Here is a 25,307-nt window from a genome sequence, read left to right as displayed (position 1 = left end):
TTTTGCAATATAGCACAGTGACTTAGATATACATATATATGGTTTTCCATTATGGTTGATCACAGGATAGTGAAAATAGTTCCCTGTGCTATACAGTAGGATCTTATTGTTTATTCAGACGATACATACTAGTTTGCATCTGCTAACCCCAACCTCCAATCCTCCCCCACCCACCTCCCTTCCCCTTGGCAACCACAAGTCTGTTCTCCTCTACTCTCTTTTGGTTACTATTTGTGTTTAATGTCTTTTTCCATCCTTTTACTTTCAGCCTATGCATATCATTCCATTTTAAGTGAGTCTTTTGCAGACAGCAGGTATTTGGATTCTGAGAACATTCACTAGATGTGAAGGAAATCCTCACATTGCATCCATCCAGTATATAACCCCGACTTGGACTATACAAGAATCCAAGAGTCAAGGTGAGACTAGGAACCAAATAGCCTCTCAAAAGAAAGCTGGGTTTAAATAAAGAATAAAAGAAGCCAACACTACTGTCTTTCATCTTTTCCTTTGGTTCTAAGACAATTGACCCCATATTCAAGATAGTCTGGTAATAATGAGACATTGTCTTTTAAGATCTACATTGATAAGAATGTTTTATTACAAACTTTCAAAATTCAGTAGTTAACTTTGAAAATATTTTTGTGGGAAGAGTTTTTTTCAGCTTAGTGAAAGAGGACAAGACAGGTTAGGTTTTGATTAACAAGCTTTGGCTTTAGGGCTGTGTCTCTTAGTAATGTAAACTTCCAAGGGAAAAAATAAACACTACTTTTGGGGAAAAAAAGGGTAGATCTCATTTTTGTTTTCTCTCTTTCTAAATAAGTGTAGAAAAATCGAAAGCCTTAAGGGCTATTCATTCCTGTTATCCAAATCTGAACTATACTGTCTCTTTTTATAACATCAAAGAAGGAGAAGTTGGTGAGTGACAGGTGAGATCTTTGCCATCAAGATGTGTTTTTCTCGGAGTTCCCTTTGTGGTGCAGTGGTTAACGAATCCAACTAGGAACCATGAGGTTGCGGGTTCGATTCCTGGCTTTGCTCAGTGGGTTAAGGATCCGGTGTTTCCGTGAGCTGTGGTGTAGGTCACAGACGCAGCTCGGATCCTGCATTGCTGTGGCTCTGACCTAGGCTGGCAGCTCGGCTCCGATTGGACCCCTAGCCTGGGAACCTCCATATGCTGCAGGAGCGGCCCTAGAAAAGACAAAAAAAAAAAAAAAATGTGTTTTTCTCAGTCTAGTCAAGTAAATGAATGTTTGACTTATTCTTAAAATTCTTAAAAGAGGTCGTAATATCACTTCCCTAGAATAAATCTCTTCCATCATAGTTATAGTCAGGATATAATGTTTTGCTTTCTTTCCCTTTACATGTTTTCTTCTGTCCTCCAGAATTAAATTAATAATAGTTGATCAACATCTTTCTGAAGACATTTAATATATTAGAAAATGTTTGAATTCCGCACCTCCAGGCTTCTATTCACCCAGCTAAATAGTTCTGAAGATCTTTAACCTTTTGCAGCATACAGTCAATGCTCTATAAATATTGATCCCATTTTTCTATATTCTTAGCACTTTTGATTGGAACAAATCTTAGCAGAATACCTGGGTTTGACTACATTTTTTTGTTGCTAACCTAAGGTTTTGAATCCCTTTAGGGCAGAAACAATCCATGCCTTTTAAACTCTCTCCCAGGAGTTTCTGTTGTGGCTTAGCTGGTTAAGGATCTGACATTGTCTCTGAGAGGATGAGGATTTGATCCCTGGCCCGGCTCAGTGGTTAAGGATCTGGTATTGTTGTGACAATGGCGTAAGCCCCAGCTGCAGCTCCAATTCAACCCCTGGGAACCTGGGAACTTCCACATGCTGCAGGTGTGGCTATAAAAAGAAAAAAGAAAAAACAAAAAACCTGTCTTCAAAACAAAAACACAGGGCCTATAATATCTTACCACTGATGGACCTAATTGATTAACATGACATTTTGAGTATTTCATATCTGAGACGTGGTCGAAGAATATGTTGAAGATGAATTTTTAGAGCCTAGAATTCAGAACCTTAAGGCCATTAGGATAAAAAGGAAATGAAACTTGAGCTCCAAGGCTCTGCAACTTTGATTACCCTGGTAACTCGTGAGCCTTAATTTGTCTCTTCTGGTATGAATTGCTGAAATCCTAAGGAGAATTGCCAACTCTCAGGATTCCTGCTTGGGGAATGTAGCTGGATTAGAGGGCCTCCAACGTTCCCTCCAAACCTAAGATGATGTGGGTCTGTGAGGCCACAGCGTTCTGTTTTTCTCCCGCCAGATTCCTGTGTGAATGGATATCCTTTCATCTGCATCCACATGTCTCATTAATCCCATCACTTTAGACAAGCTTGTGTTTGAATTCGCATGTAGGCTGTGTCCCCAAACGTTCATATTTAGTTGGCTTTCTTTTATCTCCATCTGTACGATCTATTTCTGTGTTACTTGTGGACATGTAGGTCTCTTCAGTGCACTGCTCATCCATGTGAGGACACAGTCATCCAAAGGGCATTCTGAGGATTCAGTGCTGCCGAGTGGGGCCCTGGACCAAAGTGAGAAGCTGCGGCTGAACTGTGTGGAAGGAAGCTGGGGGGCCGACACCCGCCCATGGATGCCCTCGCTTGGGTAGCAGACGGTCAGCTTGGCACAAAACAGAAAACAGTGATGTTTTCAAATACACATCTGTTTTTAAGTAATCTATAGATTTGGCTTTTCTCCATTTCTAGCCCCTGTTTATCAAAGGAGAAGAAACAAACTTGTAGGCAAGTTAAATAAATAATCTCTATAAAAGGAAAAAGCAAAGTCATAAATTATATATATCGTTTTTCCCCTGACAGAGTTTAACATTTCAGCCTCTGATCAAAAGTTTTAAAATCTTTTTTTTAGGCTTGTATTACATTAGATAAATGGTTTTTTAAAATGCACTTACTCATAACAGAATCTCATTCTGATTAAATTTTCAATTCAGTTACCACCCATTTTATTTTTTATGGGCTTCGTAGGAGAAACTTTAAAAACATCGTTCAATGTTCCAAGTATTGCTGGAAGTTGGAGTAATGCGATTGCTTTAGTTTCCAAATGGGATTCTGCTAAATCTAAGCTGGAAGGGAAATACTGCTTAGTTTTCCTCTCACCCTTAGGAAGCACATGGCAGAGTCTTGGTGGCGTGAACTGGGCCTATGGCTGGAACTGTATTGCATTCATCCTTAGAGAAAGTACTGGAGGTGAAATGTGCTTGGTTAAGATTTTCTGGGTTTGGAGTTCCTGTCCTGGCACAGTGGAAATGAATCTGACTAGGAACCATGAGGTTGTGGGTTTGATCCCTTGCTCAGTGGGTTAAGGATCTGGCATTGCTGTGAGCTGTGATGTAGGTTGCAGACATGGCTGGGATCTGGTGTTGCTGTGGCTCTGGCATAGGCTGGCAGCTACAGTTTCCATTGGACCCCCAGCCTGGGAACCTCCATATGCTGCCCTAAAAAGACAAAAGACCAAAAAAAAAAAAAAAAAGATTTTCTGGTTTCATTTAGTTCAGGTGCTCGTGGTCAGTGGATGGCCTGTATCTTGATCTTCACTTTTATACTAACTACTTTTGGAACTATTAGCAAATCACACCTCTATCTTTAGCAAAAGGATTGGAGGTGATTTAGCACCAGCCTCACAATAGGAACACAGCAGTGTCCACAGAGGTTCAATGTCTCTTTTTTTTTTTTTTTTTTTTTGTCTTTTTGCTATTTCTTGGGCTGCTCCTGTGGCATATGGAGGTTCCCAGGCTAGGGGTTGAATCAGAGCTGTAGCCGCCAGCCTATGCCAGAGCCACAGCAACGAGGGATCCGAGCCGTGTCTGTAACATACACCACAGCTCACGGCAACGCCGGACCATTAACACACTAAGCAAGGGCAGGGACTGAACCTGCAACCTCATGGTTCCTAGTCGGATTCGTTAACCACTGCGCCACGATGGGAACTCCTCAATGTCTCTTTTAATGTCACACAGAGATTTTTGTAGTTAAGATTTGATTATCTCGACTCAATAGGTAATACTTTCTTCTTTACCAGACTATCTGCTACCATACTAATTAAGCTGGTTAAGCTCCAAGATAATACACCATGACAAGCCTTACATGACTTTTTGTATTAAGAAGAAAATAGATGTGGAATTATTTTCAAAGATATAAAGTAAATATAAACACAATTGTTGGTATATTTTATAGTGTCTGATGAGTTTTCCTATTTATTGATACATTTTCCTATTCTTTTTTTTTTTTTTTTTTTTTTGTCTTTTTGCCATTTCTTGGGCTGCTCCCACAGCATATGGAGGTTCCCAGGCTAGGGGTCGAATTGGAGCTGTAGCCAACCGGCCTACGCCAGAGCCACAGCAGTGCAGGATTCGAGCCACGTCTGCAGCTTACACCACAGCTCACAGCAGTGTTGGATCCTTAACCCACTGAGTGAGGCCAGGGATCGAACCCGCAACCTCATGGTTCCTAGTCAGATTCATTAACCACTGAGCCACGACGGGAACTCCCTTCCTTTCTACTTTTGAGCATAGTTATAATAACAGCTTTCCAAGTACTTTTCCCCAGTTCTATCATCTGGGTTGTATACATTTGATTTTCAGTGATTGCCTTTTCTCTGGGTTATGAGTCACATAATTCTTTTTTTTTTTTTTTTTTGGTAGTCTAGTAATTTTTGTCATATTCTGGACACTGTGCTGTTGCAAAAGTCTAGATTCGGTTGTGCTCTCCGAATACATTGATTCTTTGGTTTTAGTAAGTTAGTCAACCTGGCAAGATTCAAATTCCAAACTGTCTCCTCTGTGGTGGGCAGCAACAAAAATTATTATCCAGTCCTTTTAGCCAGGCCTGAGTGGCTTGTAGTCTTCTCTGCATGTGCGTTCAGGCATTAGGAAGAGATTCAAACAGATTTTTTTTTTTTTAATGAAAAATTGAGGACTATCTTTCTGTTGAAACCTCTTTTAAGAGACCTATCCCCTTAATTTGTATCTGCAGTGGTCACTTCAGAGTCTTCTTGTTTGGCAAGTCAGGAAGATTGTAAGTACTCTTTTCCATTGTAGTAACTCCATTTGGTGCTGACTGGAACTGCCTTCAGGCAAAATTTCATAAAATATTGGAAACTTACCCAGCGCCATTCCATTCCCTTCTTTTATGTGAATTCTACTCCCTTTGTCCTAATTTAGTTTGCTTGTCATTACCTTCAGATCGTGTATTGGGTTCCTCCCCACTCTTTAAGTTTCTTGTGTGTATGCCCAGATTGGATAGCTATTATCTGTGTAAAGGTTAATCCATTAGAAGCTATGCCTCCATTATCTCAAAATGGAGGAAGAGATTTTTTAAAATTTCAGGGGTAAATTTTATGAATTATTTTTAAGTTCCAAAGTCCTCTTCCCCCATTACATACAAAATTAACACTTCTAATATAAAAATCGTAGAAAATCTTACAGCTCCTGCTGCGTTCCAGTGAATTAGGATTCTGACTTCAGTGGCTTGGGTTGCTTGACAGGTGTGAGTTTGATCCCTGGATGGGCACAGTGGGTTAAAGGATCTGGCATTGCCACAGTTGTGGCTTAGATTCAATACCTGGTTGGGGAGCTTATATATTCTGTGAGAGTGACCATAAAAAAAATTAAAGAATAAATTTTGTGGAGTTCCTGTCGTGGCGCAGTGATTAACGAATCCGACTAGGAACCATGAGGTTGCGGGTTTGGTCCCTGGCCTTGCTCAGTGGGTTAAAAAGGATCCGGCATTGCCGTTAGCTGTGGTGTAGGTCGTAGACGTGGCTCAGATCCATGTTGCTGTGGCTCTGGCATAGGCCGGTAGCTACAGCTCTGATTAGACCCCTAGCCTGGGAACCTCCATATACCATGGGTGTGGCCCTAGAAAAGGCAAAAAAAGACAAAAAAAAAAAAAAGAATAAATTTTGTGTGTGTGTGTTTTTGAGGCTGCACCTGCAGCATAAGGAGGTTCCCGAGCTAGGGTAGAATCAGAGCTAATAGCTGCTGGCCTATGCCATAGCCACAGCAATGCAAGATCCAAGCTGTATGTGTGACCTATACCACAGTTGATGGCAATGCCAGATCCTTAATCCACTGAGCGAGGCCAGGAATCGAAACCACATCCTCATGGATACTAGTTGGATTCATTAACTGCTGAGCAATGATGGGAACTCCTAAAGTTTTTTTAATGGTGGAAAATCTTATGTAGTATACATTTTTATTGTATAGATTGCATACCCATATATATGGTATATTTAATGTTTATGTTGTACATATGCATTAGGTATAGAGAAAATATATATCATATTTTAAGACTGTATACTATATATCCAGTGTTTATTTTTGTTTCCTGGCTGGCATACTAGATCTTTGATCTGCATACCTCTTTGTCAGCATCACTGGTACTTCACTCTGTCACCCTGAGCAATCAGGACAACTATTTTAACTTCGATCTCACCACCGCCTCTCTTCTCTGCCTGCACACTCTCCACTTCCACTTACAGCTGTGATCTCTTTTTATTTTTACCTCTGGAAGTTAGAGGACACGCAGGAATTGCTGCCTACCCAGGCTAACCTTCAAAGTTAGCAAAGAAGGAATCAATCTCTTTCTTTTTTTTGTAATTTCCATTTTACTCCCCTTCTTTTCCTTCTGGATAGTCCCATTTTTCTCTGAGAATTGTCGCCATTTCTCACAGGCTGTTCCAAAGCTCTTTCTGTCCTGTCTCCATATCATATCCCAAAATTAAATTTGAAAGGTTGCTGATAGCCTTTCTGCTGAGCTGAGTCAGTGTCAAAGTGAGAAAATTTGAAAGAAAATGGATTTGTACTGGTGTGTCTGCTATTGCTGGAGGGCAGATCAACAACTTCCTGAGTCACTATGCCTTCTATTTGTTACCTTTTGGGAATACCTTGTGAAATAGGATGATCTGACTGCAAGTAAATCTTAAATCCATTGCCTAATCAATGGGAGTTTTATAACAAGGACCCCAGGGTTAGGGCGAGCAAAGTTGGTTACTTCAGCATCTCCATGATGAAGATTTTGTATTGGCTTCTTTGCATGTTTCCTGGCATTTCTCCCTTGGTCACAAATGATTGCTTCAGCTCTTAGCATCACTTCTTCACATGACAACATCCAGGGACAGGTGCATCTAAAAGTTGTGCCAGCGTTTTTTAATTTTTCTGCACCCACAGCATGCAGAAGTTCTCAGGTCAGGGATAGAACCCACACCACAGCAGTAACCTGAGCAGCTGCAGTGACAATGCCAGATCCTTAGCCTCCTGTGCTACAAGGGAACTCCTGTTGTTGTTGTTTTTAATCAAATAGGAACATATTTTTCCCAGATCACCCAATAGTTTTTTCGGTCTCACTGGAGAAAAGTCAGTTATTTGCTCTCTGTAGACAAGTTATTGGGGAAGGAAAATGGGATTATCAGCACTGCCTAGACTAGTCTAGTGAGTTGAATGGCCCCCCACCCCAAATTCATGCCTATCAAGAATCTCAAATGTTATTACTTTGTAATAACAAGGTGTACTTAATAATATTGATATGAACTCATCCTGGATGTGGTGAGAGTGTAAACCCAATGATAAGTGTCCTTATAGCAGGAAGAGAAGGACACACACAGACACAGGGAGGGGGGCTATGTGATGATGGAGGGATATAGCCATAAGCCAGAGACACAAGGGACCAGAATCTAGAAGGGGCAAAAAACAATTCTTCTCTAGAACCTTTGATGAGAAATTGGTCCTATCAACACCTCAATTTCAATTAAAGGCCTCTAGAGCTGTGAGGGGATAAGTTTCTGCTTTAGGGGACCCAGTCTATGGTACTTTGTCAAGATAGTCCTAGGAAACTAAGGTGCCGGAAGTTGGCAAACTAAGTCCCATGGGGCAAATCCTATAGTTACCTACTGATACAAATCAAGTTTTATTAAAACAGAGCCTCACCCATTCATTCACATATTGGGGATGGATGCTTTTCTACTAGATAGAATTGACTCATTGGTACAGAGACCTTTACGCCAGCAAAGCCTAAAATGATTTACTCTTTGGCCTTATGCAGAAAAGTTTTCTGGCCTTTGGACTAGTGCTTCATCTCACAGGGGTACAGAGTGGCTCATCTCTTGTGAGCACCTTGCTTCTCACTGCCTGAACAAAGTGATGTTCTGTTAGCAGAGAAGGCAGGGGAGTGACTCATGGATAGGCTGCCAACATGTCCATCTGCCCTTAATTAATTCATGTCTGTGTGGCCACTAAACATAGGTTAATACTTGCAAATTATCCATACTTGTAGTTTTCACCTAGTAAATTCAACAAAATCTTAGCTTCACAGGTGGGTTTTGTTATTAATACAATTGCTAGTACTATATTGTACATGTTAATAGATTACAAATTCGGCAGTAAAATGTAATGTCATATTCACAGTGATCTTGATTTTATGAAGGGTGTAGACAAAGTGCAGATTACAGACATTCCTTTTATATTTCTGGGTCTGATATCTAAAAAGTGGCGTTAACACTAAATGTCCACAATTAGAAAGCACAGTACTTGAACAACCTTAGATATACAGCTCATGGACTGGAATTCAGGGTCTAGAAGACACATCCTTATAGCAGATGGTCTATTGATTTTTGATAAATGTGCCAAGATAATTTAATGGGTAAAGGATGTTGGGCCGTTGGATAGCCACATGCAAAAAGTTAATTATGAACTTTGCCTCACACTATACACAAATTTTAGCTAAAAATGAATCATAGACCTAATGGTAAGTGTTAAAACTGTAAAACTAGAATAAAACATAGAGGAAAATCTTTAGCCTTGGGTTGGGCAAAGAGTTCTTAGATATGGTACCGAAAACATGACACACAAGAGAAAAAAATAATTTGGACTTTGTCAAAATTTAAAACTTAAAAATTACAAAATTAAAAGCTTCCACACATCCCATTAACAAAATGTAGACAAGCCCCAGTTTAGGAGACAGTAGTTACAAATCGTGTTCCCAGTGAAAGCGCTGTGCAGAGTTTATAAAGAATACTTATAGCTCAATAAGATGAACAACTTAATTTAAACATAAACCAATGATTTAAATAGATACTTCTCCAAAGAAAACATCTGAATGGCGAGGAAACACATGCAAAGATGACTAACATTATTACTCACCGGAAAAATGCAAATTAAAACTACAATGAAATACTACTGCAGTCGAAAAAGAAGGACAGTAACAAAAGTTGGCAAGGATGTGGCGGGAACAGGACAAGCATACAATCCTGGTGGGAATGTAACATCGTGCTTGTCTTATGACCAAGTAATTCCACTCATAGGCATCTAGCCAAAAGAAATGAAAATAGGTGTCCCTAAAGACTTGTACATAAAAGTTTATAGCAGTGCGGTTCCTACTAGAAAAAATCAAGCAATGCAAATGTCCATCAACTGGTGAATGGACAAAGAAAATGAGGTATGCCATTCATTTGAAAAAAAAGTATGCTGTATAGAAGACAGCAGACACAAAATGTTGACAAAATAGTATAGTCTTCCATTTGCATAGTATGTCCTGAAAAGGTAGATCTACAGAGAAAAGCAGATTAGGGTTTCCTGCAGTGGGGGGAAGGGGCAGGGAGGAACAGCCATCCAGAATGTGAGATCTTTTAGGATATATAGGGAAGGTTCTAAAACTGAATTGAGATGATCGCCATGCAACTCTAAATTTACTAAAAATCGTTAAATTATACTTAATCTATGGTATGTAAATGATACCTCAATGAAATTGTCTAAAAATATAGAGCAAGGGAATTGAAAAATCTGTAGAGAGCCAACAGAAGACATTGATGCAAACTCAAAAGTGTGTAAACTGTATCCATTTCTATCTCAACCAGAGAACGGATTTTTAAAAGGCTGAAAGGAGATTGGGAATTCTGCTTCTTGTCAAAGGGATGTTTAAACTTCATCACCACTGAGTAGCTCAGAGCAGAATGCCTGAGTTTCCTGGCCTCCCACGGGTCGAGTAAGCAGAGTAAAAAAGGTACGAATCCTATTAGCCGAATGAGCGGAACATCCTTTTATAGCTTTTCTCTTTATTTCTTTTATCTTTATACCATCCTGTGAGGTAGACTGAACAGATATTTTGGGCCCCTTTCAGATCATCAGATCGCAGATCTATTACTCAGATAAAGTCATATCTGACTTTTTAAGTAACCTTGGCCCACCTTACTCTTCTTCCTCTCCCCCATCCCTGCGGCCCCCTAAGCAGCTTCACATCTGCCACCAACATCACATAGAATTCCTTCCCTTGCCCTTTTCTCAGAGAAAGAACAGCAAGGTATAATCCTGGAGCAAATCTTTGTTTAAAGCCTGCTCTGGATGCACCGCAAGCCAGCTCCAGGACAATGTTTTTCAGCCGGGAGGGAAATGAACACTTCAGAAAATTATTTTTTTTCCAGTTTCCCTCATTTTCCCAATTTGAATTTAACTTGAATTTGACCACAATCTTCAGACTACACTTGATAGAAGTTAGTCACCAGGTATAACAACCACAGCAAATTAAAAACAACTACAACAACAACAACGATTTACTGCATTTGGAATATATAAGCAATGAGATTCTGCTGTATAGCACAGGGAACTATATTCAATTGCTTGTGATGGAACATGATGGAGGATAAAGTGAGAAAAAGAATGTATGTATATGTATAACTGGGTCACTGTGCTGTACAGCAGAAATTGACAAAACATTGTAAATTAACTATAATAAAAATTACTTGAAATAAACTACATAAGAAGCAAAGAATAAAACTATGTAAATACATTAAAAAAATAAAAATGAAAAAACCCCGATTTAGTTAAGTCCAGTAAACCCTCGGCTTGGATGATCTCATTTATTCCTCACTGCTCTTCTGGGAGGATGGTGCTGCTGTTTCTCTTTACAGATGAGAAAATCGGGTCTTAGGTTATATTTAGTCCAAAGTGGCAGAGTGCAGACATGCCAGGTCTGCTGGTTCTACACTAATGTCCTTGTCCCTAACCCCATACCGACTTGTCCCTTGACCCTCATGTGCGTAGGGAGGGAATTGAATGTTGTCTTCTCTTGATGTTCCTGCTCCCTTTGGCTCAGTCAGCTCAGGCTGCTGTAACAAATATCATAGCCTGAGAAGCTTAAACAGCAATCACTTATTTCCCACAATCTGAAGGCCAGGAAGGCAAGATCAAGGAGCCAGCAGATTCATTGTCTGATGGAACCTCTTCCTGGTTGGCAGAGGGCCATGTCCTTGCTGTGTCCTCGCAGGGCTCAGGAGGTGGGGAGAGAGATCTGATGTTCTCTTCTTACAGTGTCCCTAATCCCATTGTGAGATCTCAACTCTTACAACCTCATCTAAACCTAATCACCTCCCAAAGACCCCCCCAACCCCCAATACCAACACATTGTGAATTAAGGCTTCAGCATAGGAATTGGGGGAGGGTTAGTTCTATAGGTGTGGCAGTTTCTGAACATTGTGTATTAAGCTACTCAAGCTTTATGTCATTCTCTGGATATAGGATTCCTTTTTTTTTTTTTCTTTCTGTTTTTTCAGTGCTGCACCCTCGGCATATGGACATTCCCAGACTAGGGGTCAAATTGGAGCTGTAGTCACTGGCCTACACCAGAGCCACAGCAACGTGGGATCCAAGCCAAGTCTGCGACCTACACCACAGCCCGCAGCAACGCTGGATCCTTAAACCACTGAGCAAGCCCGGGGATCGAATCTTCGGCCTCATGGATGCTAGTCAGATTTGTTTCCACTGAGCCACAGGGGGAACTCCCGGATTCCTTTTGACTCAGTGTTTACTGTTGACTAGGTATGTGATCACGCTGAAGGGTAAATTTTAACTTTCATAAAACTGGTATCAATCAGTGGAAATTTTTCACATCCAACACAGGAAGGGATGACCTGAGAGGTAAGTCTTATTGCCCTAGAAGATTTTAACCGGTTTTGTGTCTAGTTTAGCAATCTTAGCTTTTGTTCAGCGCCTGTACAGGACCCAGTCTCTCAAATAGTCTTTGGGTGAGCTTTACCATTCTCTTGGTTCTCTGAGTTAAATAAATCTTTACACGGTCTCACTTAATATTTGTACAAAGGCATGTTTAACATTTTGAAAATTGTCCTCTGATAGCTTTAAAATTATCGCAAACAGGAAACCTGATTTTTTTCCCCTGAATTACCAAGTGATTAGTATATTGCACTCTCTCTCTCTAAAGACATATTAATCACTGCCCTCTTTGTTCCCTTTTCTTCTTGCCTGTATGGCTGGGAGGTGGCAGAAGGGAGGCTGCAGCTTGAGCACTCTGCTCCTCTCTGCTGCTATTGCTTGAAGCCCGTGGAAGCTTCTCGAAGAGGCTGGGTGTCTTGCTGTCCCCAGGGGTTCTCATTGCAGACAGGAAAGCTGGCATCACTGAGGTGCTGCAATCCTTCTGTTCCTCTGGGTTGCAGACACGTTGTGTGGAGACAACACGTTACTAAGATGCCCAGGCTCCCTTTCTCAGTACAAGGTGCCTGCTGTGGATTAGCCACCCAGGCAGCTCGTCGGCTGGGGCAAGGCTCAGGGCCTTGAACTCCTGCTTCTGACAACAGTGCACACACACTGCTTAACCTGCTTCAGAGCTGAAGGATCCTGACTTGGAATATTGGAGCCGGGAGGAAATAATAGGTGTTAACCGTGGCGGTGAGAGGGCAATGTAACCTAATGTGCCTGTGATTTTCAGCCGGGATGGATTGGTTTGAGGCTGATTAACTAGCGAGCAATGGTGTGTATGCTTTAACAAGGGAAAGAGGAGGAACTGAAAGGTGTGTCTGCCACAGCTGCTTCTGCCTCTGTCTGTGGGAGGAATTCAGGACCAGCTTCACATGGGTAAAATGAGAGAGAACCTGAAAACTCCAAGCTGATTTGCCAGCTAATCTTAGCAATTTGATGGGAGATACGAACGCCCTGCATGGAACCCAACTGTCTCCTAAAATAAAAGGGTGTTGTCAAGTTTGTACGAAAACTCGATCTGGGCTTATTTTTTTTAAAGTTAATTAACCCTGGACCTCTAGGAGTATTGTGTCACATTTATATTCTAGATGTTGTGTGCCTCTGCCATCACCCTGCACTGGGGTGAGCACTGTATCCCACATTTTCATCTTATTGTCTGTGTTTTCTATGGATTCCCTTTTCTTTCTTTTCTTTTTTTTTTTTTTTTTTTTTTTTTTTTTTTTTTTTTTGTCTTTTTAGGGCCGCTCCCAAGGCATATGGAGGTTGCTATGGCTAGGGGTCTAATCGGAGCTATAGCTGCTGGTCTATACCACAGCCACAGCAACTCGGGTTCCAAGCTGCATCTGCAACCTATACCACAGTTCATGGCAACACTGGATCCTTAACCCACTGAGCAAGGCCAGAGATTGAACCTGCGTCCTCATGGTCACTATTAGGTTCGTTGACCACTGAGCCATGATGGGAACTCCTGGATTCCCTTTCAATTTCATCACTTATTTACTTTTCCTTGTATGATTGTTTTCATTACATGAGCTTCTTCTCATTTTAAGAAATTCAAGGAACAGCTATTAATGTGAAGTGTAGTGTTAAGTGTTTTTCCTCTCCCTGGCTTTTAACCTGACACCCTCACTCCTTTTTTTCTAGCAGTGTATGTATCTTTATAGTTCTCTTTCTAGTCAGTTACACTCACACATACACATCTCCTTCCCTTCTTTTCTTCCTTAAAAAAAATAAATAAATAGGTTTGTTTCTGCAGCTTGCATTTTTCAGGGAACAGTAGTCAATAAGCTTCATCATCATTCCGTGTCAGTTCCTATAAATCTATTTTATTCTTACTTGAGGCTGAATATGATTTTTTTGTGTGTGTGGATACTTCCCAAGTTGTTTTACGGCAGCCTGTTTTACTGACATAGGGGTTGATTCTGAGTTTCCACTCTTACAAAATAATGCTGCCATAACATTCGTTTATAAACATCTTTTGCAGACGTCAACTATCTCTTAACGGTGGCTTCCTAGAAGTGGAATTCTTGGGTCTACTTTAAAATACTTTTAAGGAGTCTGCCATATTGCCCGTCAGAAAGACTATCAATTTATACCTCTATCAAGAATGTTTAAAAATAAAAGTTTTCCCTTATTCTTACCAACACTGAATATTATCAACCTATTTAAAAGAATTATACTAATTCATCACTTTCACTCCTCAATGGGGGAAAAAAAACCTTGGCAAGGTAGGGAACTGGTTTGGGAGTCAGACTGAAATGATTAAACTCAACCTACCCTACAACAAATCCTATGCAGTGGGCAAGTTCCTTCATGGTTTTTGCTTGGTTTTGGTGTCAGAGTTAGGAGGGCTTCATAAGAATTTCCTATTCTCTGAAACAGTTGGAGTTTTTCTTATCAGTGCATCTAGGTGTGATGTGGCGTGGTTTCTTGTTTTATTTTTGTTTGTTAAGGGTCGCTCTTTATTTTAGAAAAATTTTGAAAACTTCGGAGAAAGGTATGAACAAATTTTTATTGTTTACTCCATTTTCCCAGTTCGTCTCAAGTGATGTGAGCAAGCTGCCTTTTCCTAGGACATTCCTGTCCTTCAGTCACTCTCCTCCCTTTCTTCCTTTGTCCCTTTGCTACATGATCTGTCAGCTGTGGAAAGGGAGGTATGGTTAAAACACTCCTCTGTGGATTTTTAGTTTTTCCTTGTGTTTTCATTAGGCTTTGCTGTGCACACACATATAAACAAACATATTTGTATATATTTAGCTTTGGGTCTAAATGCAGACAAGTTTGGCTATTGCATCTTCTTACTGGATTGCATGCTGTCTTCTAGATATCCATGTATCCTATTGAATGCTTTCTACTTTAATTCGTTTTCTAATGTTTATTGTGCTATGCTGTACCATTTTATAATCATCTTTATTTTTACCATTTGCCCAGTGTATACTTTTCACACCTTTAAAAAAAAATCCATTTTGCCTTTTAATTTCAGTGGACCTCTGTTATAGTCTATATAGAACTGATTTTTTTTCCAAGTTTAAAAATTGACATTTTTGTGATGAGAATACACTTTGATTTTACTATCTTTACTTGTTTGTGTCCATCTTGCCCTTTGCTGAATTGATTTTATATTTATTTTGTTCCATTAAATTCCTCCCCCCGCCTCGACCCCAGTCATTTGGAACTTATGTATGCCTATTTCTAGCCTTCCAGTGGTTATACTTACAGGTTTTTAAAAATTTTAACAATTCTGCCAACAACTATAGTATCTACACCTTCCTCTTATATAAGAAAAAACTGTAGTATTCTTACACTTCCTACTACCCTCTCTGGCAGATTCTATAGCTGAGAACATCTGGGATTTTAGATCCAGATGGTTATTTTATGCATTTTTTTAAATGTCGAGCATTAACAGTTGTTTAAACTTAACCGTAACTTTTAGTGTTTTCTTTGATCACTATTCTTTCTTGTATCCTTTTCCTTGGTTTTGATATTTATTTTACTGGATTTTCCTTTTTTTTTTTCCCCAGAAGTATTTGTGGGTGGCAAAATTTCCAAGTCTTTGCAGATCCAAAGTCTTTATTTTGTCCCCATACCTGAATGCAAGTCTGACAAGGCATGGAATCTGGGTTCAAAATAACATTGGCCTATTTTCTAGCGTCCAGTGTTACTGTTGAGAAATAAATGGTGAATTTAATCCCCATGTATTTGTAAGTAATCCATTATTTTGCCTTTGCAACCCTTTGGGATTTTTCTTTATGATGCTCTGACATTCCAGGATGATGATTAAAGTGATAGGCCGTTTAAAACGTGTTCTTTGGCACAAGTAGGTAGGTCCTTTTAAAAGGTAGGTCCTGCTAAAAGGTACGTCCTTTGAATCTGAAGAACTATATGTTTCTTCAGCTTTAAGTTCACCTCAATTATTTTGATCTTTCTGTTCATTCCTCTTTTTCAGAATTCTTTCCCATCTCTTAAATGTTCTCTTATGCTTTCTATTGCTTAAGATTTTTCTAGGAGAAACAATTAGCTTGATTTTCTGACTTACCATGTTATTCAGTTCCATTGACAATGGCATTATTTTAGCATTTATTTTACTTTGAAGATCATATTTTTTGTCACAAGATCTAGTTGTTTCTGTTTCAAGGTTTAGTATTATCTAAAGGACCTCTAAGGATAGCAACATGATTTAAAACCTTTAGGAGTTCCTGTCATGGCTCAGTGGTTAATGAATCTGACTAGGAACCGTGAGGTTGCGGGTTTGATCCCTGGCCTCGCTCAGTGGGTTAAGGATCCCGCGTTGCCATGAGCTGTGGTGTAGGTTGCAGACTCGGCTCGGATCCTGGGTTGCTGTGGCTGTGGTGTAGGCTGGTGGCTACAGCTCCGATTGGACCCCTAGCCTGGGAACCTCCATATACGGCTGGTGCGGCCCTAAAAGGACAAAAGACAATAAAATAAAATAAAATAAAATAAAATAAAATAAAATAAAATAAAATAAAATAAAATAAAATAAAATAAAATAAAATAAAATAAAATCTTTATCTTCCATTAAGGGCTTAATTAAAAAAATGTGTATTAGGTCCCTTCAAATGGTCTGTGGGTCCTGGTTTTTTTTATGTTTCTGTTTATTAGAAGTTTCTTTTCCTCTTTGGCTGGTGCTGTGTTTTCTGACTTCTGTTTTACATGGCTGTGGGAGAAGTTTTGGGGCGTGCCACTGTGTTTTTCCAGGTGGGGTGTGGCTTGGGTATAAGCATCTCCATCCTTGGAAGAATTGCCCACCACATCTTCATTTCTTGGTGTCTTTCTGGCTCAGGGCCCACATAGTAGGCTTTTCAAACAGTTCCAGGGATCTGTGCTGACATGGTCAAGTGAAAGAGCAAGACCCAGAGTCCTAGTGACTACGCACAACCTCAGGTCACCCTCTGCTTGCTTTTTCTATAAACTATGCACTCAGAATTCCTTGGATTTCTCTTTCTACAAGCCTTCTCTTTAAGAGTATGGTTTTGGGACTCTTGTTGGACCTGGTTTCACTCTTTTCCTAACTCTGATCCTACCTGCTTTCTATTGTTCAGAGAATCATCAACATTTCTGGTTCTCTGGTACAGTTCTTGTTTTTCAATGCTCTTATGAGCTTCCTCTTTTTGTGTCCTACATATCTTTCTTGTCACGCCCTAGGATTGGGGTGGGTAAAGGAACTGTGTGGCTCAGACTTCTTGTCCTAATCTAGCCTGTGTGTGCTCTGTTTGAAGTGGTCTTCCTCCAAGGAACAGGAGCCTGGATTTTCTAGCTCTTTCAAGGTAGAGGGTTTCCATTTTTCCGTTTGTTGACACTTGCCATGTACCTATTGTGTGGCTGACACCTTTCTGGGTGAGAGCAGAGGGCAGAGGAACTTGTAAGATTTAGATCCTTTCCCTTTAGTGGCAGTCCCACCTCGTGTGCTCTTTGAAAAATGCTTCCTGATGTAAAGAGTCCTGGGTGAAGAGGTGAAGTGACTGAGTCTTCCATTAGGGAAGTTGTGGGGGGCACTGCTTCATAGATAAAGGTGAGTTGCTTCTTCAAAATACCTACTTGGCAGTCAGAGGAGGTGGGTGGTGTTGGAAGTGAGATATGAAGGTATTCCTAACAGGATGAATAGCAGAGGGATTGCAGTGTGGTGCACTTAACCAATGGTAAGTCATCGGGTCATCTCGGATGTTTTAGAAAAGGGTAGAGGAGAAGCCACCTGGGGAGGTGTGACAGGTCTTGGAAGGAAATATACACCAAGCACTAATTGCCCCCATGTGAGATCTCTGTGGGTGGACCCACAGTTTCCCAAGTGTACATGATGTTGAGTCATTTACACTGTGAACCCCAGTAGCTTTTGGTTCCCCAGGAGGGACCTAAGAGGTGTGTGCAGAGAGTGGGTGGAGGAAGGAGCTTCTGCTCTCCATCTCATTAGAGCCTCTACAGACAGAATTGATTCTGGCTCCATCTGTGGCAGACGATTTGGATTCCATTGTTCTGCACATCTGTCTAGTGACAGTACTAGCCTTGGCTGATGTGTAACATGCTATGATCTGGGCCTGGTCATTAGGCAACGTTGCCCTCTAATAGTAAATAAATGTTTACTGTCAAATGTAAATAAATGTACTGTCAGAGAAATATAACATCATATAAATCATATAAGTGTGCTAAAAACTTGCCTAATCATTAGATGAAAAGAAATGAAGCCAAGAGCATGTATAAATGAGCCAAAACAGAAAAGCCTCCCAGCCCACTGCTGGATGACGCTGGGGGACAGGGTTTAGGACTGTGTAGTCGCACAGGGTTTTCATACAAGGTATTACACTTGCTTCTCCGAAGAACGGTATGAGCTAGATTCTGTTATTATCCTCCCTTTGCACATGAAGACACTCTGAGGATTTTAATAACTTGCTCAAGGTCGCACAGTGAGTAAATGGTGGAACTGGGCCATAGCCCATATTTCTCTAATTTTACGCTCTTTCAATTTCAAGCTCTTCCTGCTATAGGATATACTGTGTCCTGGCCCTTGCACACGAGTGTGGGGACTCTGACCGTGAGATGATGGGCTCCAAGATCACATTCGTGAGCTTTTTGGATCGGAACACAGGTCCAGAGAGAACTTGCCTTCAGGAGGGACACGAATGGGGGTGTCATTAAACTCAGGATTGGGAGGTTGACTTGAACTGTACTGGGGCAGGGAAATGCCATCAGAAGGAAAGCCTCAGAAGTGGGGGACAAAAGACAGGATGGCCACACACTCCCCACCCACCATCCTCATATTCCACCTTCCTTTGGGCCGAGCCAGAAATAAACTCAGTGGAGGTTCCAAAACACATCATCCTTCCGCGTTTATCTCCTGTCGCTGCCTGCTCCTGGGGGGTTCTTTACTTCTTTACTGTATTTTTTCTTCTAAAAGTGACAATATAAGAAAGGGACCCTTTCATTGTTGTTGTTGCAATAGGTATGCTAACTTTTTCTAAATTTTGAGAAACTATGTATTCTTAGTTCTAAGGCATTACCATTCAATTCTAGGTATCCCGTGGCGGCTCTTATGTATGTTTGTGTGCAGTTGCACAAGGAGTGTGTGCCAAGTGTGCCTCTGTGTTTTGGAGAATGTTATTTGTAGCTCTTCGGTAGACTCTGTAGGAAGAGCTTATACAGGCTCAGTCCCATTTTCAAAGGTGAGCGGCTGACATCGCTCCCTCCTGCACCTGTTTGAAGATAGTTACCAGGTACGTGACGCTGTCCTCCCACCGCGGAGAGGGAACAGCGTGGAAGTGGTTAATCCTCATCGCAGGGGATGGAGTGGAAATTGAGCTTTGCAAATGAAGTCACAGATAGTTTCCCATCTTCATTATTTATGGAAATCGGTTATTTATTTTAATTATCCACTGTTTGTATCGTCCACGTGAAATGCCTTTTCTTTTATTTAAACTGCAAATAATTGCCAGGAGAATTATTCATGGGAAATTGGAATCCACTTTTTTGATCTCTAGAAAGCCTATTAATAATGAATGAGGAGGTTATTTGTTACAATTCCACAAATGGAAACCAAAGAAGGACTTTATACTCCTCACTGATCCCCTCTGACATTCCATAGATGAAATCACCTCAGGAGAAATGCAAAGATGTGGAAAAGCAGCAGAAAGATCTGAACGACTTCCTTATTTTCTTCATTTCCTTCTTTTGACAAATAATGATGGGTGGTTAACTTCGGGAAAAGCCCTACTAGGTGAAGTGAGGGAGAGGCGTTCATTGCCTTCTAGGACACAATAAACATCCGTAAAATCCTTGCCATTGGCAACGGAGACACCCTGAGACCTTCAAGAATCTCCATATTCATAAATCTTACTACAGCATATAATTTCCTACATAAAATGCAATAAAATATAACTGAAAAATTTAAGTGACCCCTTTGGACTCTTAATGATTCTATAAATAAAGGACTCAAGTAATTTATAAAGTCATTAAAATAAATTTTTCCATTAACATAGACTATCTACTGTGCTAGTTCTCACTTGGGCAATTTTTACATGATCTAGAGCACTTGCTGAAACAGTCTCATGAACTGCTTTCCCCAGTTTCTACACAAAACGTAGGCTGGAGTCATTCATGTCTGAGCCACAGTTGGATCTGAATCTTTGACTTGTAATTTTTTTTTTCTCTTTTGTCTTTTTAGAGCCACACCCATGCCATATGGAGGTTCCCAGGCTAGGGGTCCAATCAGAGCTGTAGCTGCTGGCGTACACCACAGCCACAGCAATGAGGGATCTGAGCCACGTCTGCAACCTACACCACAGCTCATGGCAACGCTGGATCCTTAACCCACTGAGCAAGGCCAGGGATTGAACCCGAATCCTCATGGATATTAGTCGGGTTCATTACCACCGAGCCATGATGGGAACTCTTCAGGCTTGTAAATTTATTTTTAAAAGTCTGTTTCCTGGCCGTATCCATCACTTGATCAGACCTCTTCATTTTCTTATTGTTTTCACTACCAACAGTAGACTGGAGTTTTCCTATTAGAAATGTATTTTCCCTCTGAGAGAACCACAGTTTAACCACCTTTTTTTTTTTTTTTTTTTTTTTTTTTTTGTCTTTTTGTCTTTTGTTGTTGTTGTTGTTGCTATTTCTTGGGCCGCTCCTGCGGCATATGGAGGTTCCCAGGCTAGGGGTTGAATCGGAGCTGTAGCCACCGGCCTACGCCAGAGCCACAGCAACGCGGGATCCGAGCCGCGTCTGCAACCTACACCACAGCTCACGGCAACGCCGGATCATTAACCCACTGAGCAAGGGCAGGGACCGAACCCGCAACCTCATGGTTCCTAGTCGGATTCGTTAACCACTGCGCCATGACGGGAACTCCTAACCACCTTTTCAGCATGTGTAGGAGATGTCCAGAGATGAACTTGGAGGCTTTCAGGAGGTACTGGAGTCCCTTCTAACACTAGCCTTGGGAAATCGGATTCAAATTTCGGCCTCAGCAAAATTGGAGTATAATATATTATCAATAATAAAACTTTGAAAACTTTGCACATGGTCAGTTAAATCACATGATTTAACTTCTATAATCACAGATGAGCAATGTCTGCTATATTTAGGTGATCAATACCAGAAAAGAATAAATTCCCCTAGGAAATGTACAGGTAAAATGCTAAGTTCAGAGCTCTAAGAAAGATCAAAGAAGTCTTCATGGAGGAGGCAACATTTTTTTGCTGGACTTTGAGGACAGGTTTAATTTAGAAATATGTCAAAGACAAAGACATTTTAAAGAGAGGGAACAAAATGAGCAAAGATATGCAGAGGATGTAGAGGGCTTATACGACAAAAATTAGTAGTGTATTTACCCTAATTACAAAGATTATCTATCCACGTTGTAGAAAACAGGAAATATTTTCTTCCTTTCTCCTTTCTTTCTTTCTTTCTTTCTTTCCTTTCTTTCTTTCGGGGTAAGGCAGACTCAGCATACACAGGAAGACTTCCAGTATAGAATGCTTTAAAGCATTAGGAACGTATATTAAAAACAAAACATTTAAAAATGCATAGTGATTTGGCAAGAAAGCAAGGAAAGTTCAAGGAGAACAAAGCAATAAAACATTACTTCAAAAAGATTGGCCACCCTGAAGCCAGTTGTGCTCTAGGATGTTTTCCTGTTCCTTGTTCCTCAGAGGTTGTATTTGAACAATGGGGTGTGAAGAGTAGATCAAGCAGGGAACCTGGACAAACTGAGAGGTGGGATTATGGATTCCCTCCTGGAGCCCTGGGCTCCAAAGGCAGGACCCTTAAAGGGGAAATTATGACACAATCTGCCTTGAAGATGGAGAGGGTGGGGTACTTGCTTGATGGAAGGCCTCTCTGGATGGGAGGGGGAGAGAAGCTTCTCCCTTAACCACCAATCGGCCTTCACTGGAGTTTAAGTATAATTCACAATTCCGGTATGGCTCTCATGACCTGTAAGATAACATTTAAAATTGAGCCAGCTCGATAAGACTCCAAATAAGCAAATACAAATCCACATGGAAGGCCTGGACTTTAGATTCAGTCATCAAGAGCATTTCTACAAATCTTGGAGAAGTGTAGTCCACCAAACACATGAAGAAACAAACCCTATGAGCGAAATCAGTACTCTTTTAAAGTATAGAACAGAAAGGCAGAAACTGCAGATGGTACAACTTCCTCAAATTTAGAATATAAAATACAGTTACACTAAAAAATAGAAGGATCAGAATTATAATTAGGGAGCCAGTGATATTTTTTCAAACAAAAGGGTCCCAATTATAATTAAGGAGCCAGTGATATTTTTCAATAACCAAATGGAATTTATAAAAGTGAAAAATGTAATAATGGAAAGTGAAATTTTTGTAAATTGATAAAAATTTCATGAGTTTGCTATTGAAAGAATTAGTGGCCTGGAAGGTATATCTTAAGAAAACACCAAGAAAGTAAAATAGAGTTCTCAACCTTTCTCAGTTTATGGCATCCTTAGCATATCAATATTTTTTATTTTAAAGAGTATTTCAGAAGAAATATTAATTTTTTTTTCACTCAGTAGTTATGCCCACAAACCACTAGTAGTGTTTTGCAAGGTAGCCAACAGACATTGCTCTTTCCCTCCAAAATGTGAAAATCCAGTGTCCCAGTGAGTTCACTCTGGTTCCCCTGCACTCAGTGACTAGAGGTTTGGAATTACGGATGTAAAATGAAGAAAACAATACTGTTAAAGGTGAGTTAACATGTTAACATGTTAAAGGTGAGTTAGAGTCTTCAAGGACTGGGCTCCCAGATGTCTAACTGGAGTCCAGAAATAGGAAAGGAAAAAGACACTGCAAGTGACTTTTCCAGAATTAAAACAAAATTTGCAGTTTCGGGAAGCACCGCAAATTGCAAGCAGGATATAAATACCTATCTAGACACATTGTACCCAACTGTAGGACATGAAAGACAAAAGACTTTAAAAGTAAGGTCAGGAGTTCATGTCGTGGCTCAGTGGTTAAAGAATCTGACTAGCAACCATGAGGTTGCAGGTCGATCCCTGGCCTCGCTCAGTGGTTAAGGATCCGGCGTTGCTGTGAGCTGTGCTGTAGGTTGCAGATGCTACTTGGATCTGGTGTTGCTGTGGCTCTGGCGTAAGCCAGCGGCTACAGCTCCAATTGGACCCCTAGCCTGGGAACCTCCATATGCCTCGGCTGTGGCCCTAGAAAGGACAAAAAGACAAAATAAATAAATAAATAAATAAATAAAAGATCAACTAACAACTGACTTCTCAAGAGAAGAAATGAATACTTTTACCCAGAGTGAACTACAAATATTTTAAAATATTTTCTTTCAATGCTTTCCTGTGTATATATTATTTGAAATTAAACTTCACATAATACATAATTTTGCATCCTTTTTTTTCAGTTAATACAACAGGAATATTTTTTGATTGTTTAACAAAGTCTGATTTTAGAGTAAATGATTAACGTATGCTGGGCACTGTTCTAAGCACTTTATGTCAGTTAATATCAATTCCATGAGGTAGTTCTTTTTCCCATTTTGCTGAAGAAGATACAATGGCCCAAAGAGGTTAAATAATTTGCTCAAGGACACTCAGTCAGTAGTCAGAATCACAATTTGAACCTGGGCAATCTAGTTCCAGATCTTGTGTTCTTAACCCTTGTATCATGTTATATTAAATTTTTGACAACAATGTTAAACAACTCTAGAAATTGTCATAGTTTGCATGTATAAGAATTAAATATCTCTTTATATATGGACACTTAGTTTTTTTGTTAATTTAATTTATTCTTTTGTCTTTTTTTTTTTTTTTTTTTTTTTTTAGAGCTGCATTCATGGCATATGGAGGCTCCCAGGCTAGGGGTCCAATCAGAGCTACAGCTTTCGGCCTATACCACAGCCACAGCAACCCAGGATCTGAGCCACATCTGCGACATACAACATAGCCCACTGCAACGCTGGATCCTTAACCCACTGGGCAAGGTCAGGGATTGAACCCGCATCCTCATGGTTCCTAGTCGGATTCTTTAACCACTGAGCCATAACAGGAACTCCAAGTATTTTTGTTAATTTTAAATGTTATATATATTACTTGATAAATGTCCTTTTGTCCACATATTTATCTAATTTGTTTAAGAAATTTTTAGAAGTTCAAAAATGTTAAATGTTTCAGACTCATGAATATCCTAAAGACACTGATGGAACCAGCCTCTTTCTGCTTTCATCTTTAACCTGAGAGCGAACCCGCAGCAGAACTTTTCAAACACTGAATCTAAGAACTTAAAGAGTTCAATAACTTCTGATTATAATTTAAGAATGTTAAAAATCATTTTACTGTAATTATAATTTCTTGATTTACAACTGAATTTGAATGCTTTTCACATGTTTTATAGCTCATATTCTTGTCTATGATCTTTGCTGAGTTTTCTCTTGGTGTTCCTTTGTTTTCTCTCAAGGCATCAGTCTACGTGTCTCTCTGATACTGCATGAGCAGTAAATTTGTATGATGTACTTGCATCACATATTCCTCAGAGTTTGACTTTCTATTTGAGGGTTTTCTGGCATTTTTGCAATCAAATTGTGTGCATCTTCCTCCCTTTTGTTGCACTTACATTATCAATTGTTACCCCAACATTAGCTATGCACCTGTACAGTCTTATGAATGCTTTAACATTTTGTTATTTTATATTTGATTCTTTAAGCCATCTTGAATATTCTTTGCAGTATGCACAATGTGAAGATCTATTTTAATTCTATTTTCTAAATGTTTCACCTGCTGGGAGCTCCAGCTTGTTTCCATTTCTTTTCCTCTTTATAGAGTTGTCCTGCGGGAGACTTCATTTTCTTTCCTTTTCTCCTTGAACCTTAGTCAGTCTTTCTATCCCACCTTTCCATCCAAGCTCCTCTTATCAGAGTCACCAGTGAGAGCCACACGGTCAGGTCCACGGGTCCATCACCATCCTGCACACAGCCAATCCTGTTGCTTCCTCCCCCACAGCCTCCTGCCTCAGTGGCAGTCCCTCCAAGCTCTCCTTTGCCTCCCACCCCCAATCCTAACTTGCAGTGTTGTCAGGTCTTGGATCTCAGCCCAAGGACTCCTCTCTCCACTCACTCCCATCACGGTTTCATCCAGACAACGACTTGGAGTAAAATCCATATGTTCCGATGCCCACTTTTACCCCCGTCGCCTAGATCTCTCCCCTGACCACTCTTGTTCGTACATGAGGTTTCCCCGCATCTCTGCCTGTGTATAAACTACCCAGCTTCTTTCCTAGAACTACTCTCTGCAC

General features: G+C 40.3%; 1 protein-coding gene across 1 annotated transcript in view; it reads left to right on the top strand.

Annotated features, from left to right (window-relative positions):
- The window catches only part of OPCML (opioid binding protein/cell adhesion molecule like), a 1,104,108-nt gene that overhangs the window by 67,381 nt on the left and 1,011,420 nt on the right, over positions 1 to 25,307 (top strand).

Source organism: Sus scrofa, chromosome 9 (genome assembly GCF_054392235.1).
Source record: "Sus scrofa isolate SSC_HxYL_T2T_F1_AM1 chromosome 9, Sscrofa_HxYL_maternal_Yorkshire_Landrace_v2.0, whole genome shotgun sequence".
Classification (NCBI taxonomy): Eukaryota; Metazoa; Chordata; class Mammalia; order Artiodactyla; family Suidae; genus Sus; species Sus scrofa.
The sequence above is the reverse complement of the archived record's forward strand: the minus strand, read 5'-3'. Positions and strand labels throughout refer to the sequence as shown.